Source organism: Lycium ferocissimum, chromosome 1 (assembly GCF_029784015.1).
Source record: "Lycium ferocissimum isolate CSIRO_LF1 chromosome 1, AGI_CSIRO_Lferr_CH_V1, whole genome shotgun sequence".
In the NCBI taxonomy this organism is placed as follows: domain Eukaryota; kingdom Viridiplantae; phylum Streptophyta; class Magnoliopsida; order Solanales; family Solanaceae; genus Lycium; species Lycium ferocissimum.
Window position 1 is genome coordinate 34,451,635 of NC_081342.1, and position 1,977 is coordinate 34,453,611.

Here is a 1,977-nt window from a genome sequence, read left to right on the forward strand (position 1 = left end):
ATGAGCATTCTCTGTAAGCCATAATGTTCTTCATGTACGATTTCGGATCGCTTGAAAAGTCCGAAGAGGTTTCTGTATTTCAAACGTTTATAACTTTCTGATACCAGCTCGGAAGAACCCGAAACTCATTTCTGAGCCTTCGAATGTTGGTAAGTGTACGTGTTCATCGAGTCTGGATTTATGTGCACATGGTTTCTCACGACTCTGCTCGTGCACGGCTCAATGTATCTTTCAGGTCCGGGGCCGGGGCATGTTATGTTCTCGTGCGTACTGCGGTATGATTCGATTCAGCACGAGTCCGGGCCGGACATGATCTCGTGCGCACTTCTCTGCATTATTCACCGGGTCCACTGCGTACTTGCGGGCGGGACACGTTATCTGTATGTATTTATGATGCGATGGTACGGGGATGGCGACCCGGGATGGCACATGATGATTATTCACCAGGACCCGGATGAAGGGGCGGGACACGTTATGTACATTTGGTACATGATTCGACACGCATGATTCCATATTACACCAGTCCCTTAACAAAGGGCGGGGACACGTTATTTGCATATATGACATATGATTCGGTATACATGACCCTATTCACGAGTCCCTCGCCAGAGGGCGGGACACGTTATATGCGTATGTGATCTATGATTTTGACATGCATTGATGAGTACATCCACCGAGTCCCTCCGGAGGGCGGGGACACGTTACACGCATATAAGATATATTCTCGTGGCATATGGTGATTACTGTTCGCCGCGTCCCTTCGTAAAGGGGCGATTCGTATACGTGCAAATTCTATATGATTACGATATTCATAATCTAATACGTAATGTGGGAAGATAAGCATTACGGAATTACGTACGCTCGGTATTCGTCCATTTATATGACCTCGTCGAATATTATGTATGTTACGTATTACGTCCGGTATAAGAAGTCATCGAGCATTAGCGTATTACGATTCGTCCGATATATGTCATCCTGCGAGCCTTCGTACATTCCGTTAACTTCGTCCGATATATGCCAATATGCGGCATTCGGTACGTTACCACACTCCGTCGACGTGTGACATCACCGGTGCACTCGTAACCGCCTCTCTTCGGACATGCGGTCTGTAATTGTAAAATAAGCATTTTAGTACTCTGGTTGACTCACTTACCTTTTGTACTCCTTCTGATATATAAGACAGGTATGTACGATTTGTGTCTGAAAATATAAGCGTACGGTATTTTGTGTAATGTATTTATCTTTTAACTTTGTCTATTTCGGTTATAGTTACTCGTACTTTGTCTTGTATACCTTACATACTCGGTACATGTTCAGTCTTCGACCCCCTATCTTCGGGGCTGCGTTTCATCTCGCAGTACTCCCAGAGCTGAAGTTATTATAGAAGATGTTCCGGCGGAGATGGCAAGCTCCATTTTCCGAGTCTTTGCCGAGTCGAGTTTAATCCGTTATGATTTACGGGTCGTGTTAGAGACTTTGCGAACGGCGTCGTGGGTATTGGTTGTCGATCTGTATGCAGCTCCGTCAGCCGATATGTTGGTCTGTGTTACATACTGAATTTTGTATGATTATAGGTTTGTTCGGTTTGGAAGCTACGAGAAAGAATGTTTCTGAAAAATATTACGATGCATTTATCTTATCTGATTTAAAAAGTTTAACGTGATTCTATGTGCAGTAAGAGTCTGAGGGTTCGCTCGGCCCCAAGTAAGGGTCGGGTGCCCATCACACCCTAGGGGTATTAGGGTGTGACAGATTTGTGGAAGGATTCTCTTCTATTTCTGCACCATTGATGAAGCTAACTCAGAAATCAGTAAAATTTCAGTGGACCGATACTTGTGAACGCGATTTCCAGAAATTGAAGAACAAACAAACTTCAGCTCCAGTCCTGACACTTTTCGAAGGACCAGATGGTTGTGTTGTGTATTGTGATGCCGCTAGTGTTAGGTTAGGTTGTGTATTGATGTAGCACGGTAGAGT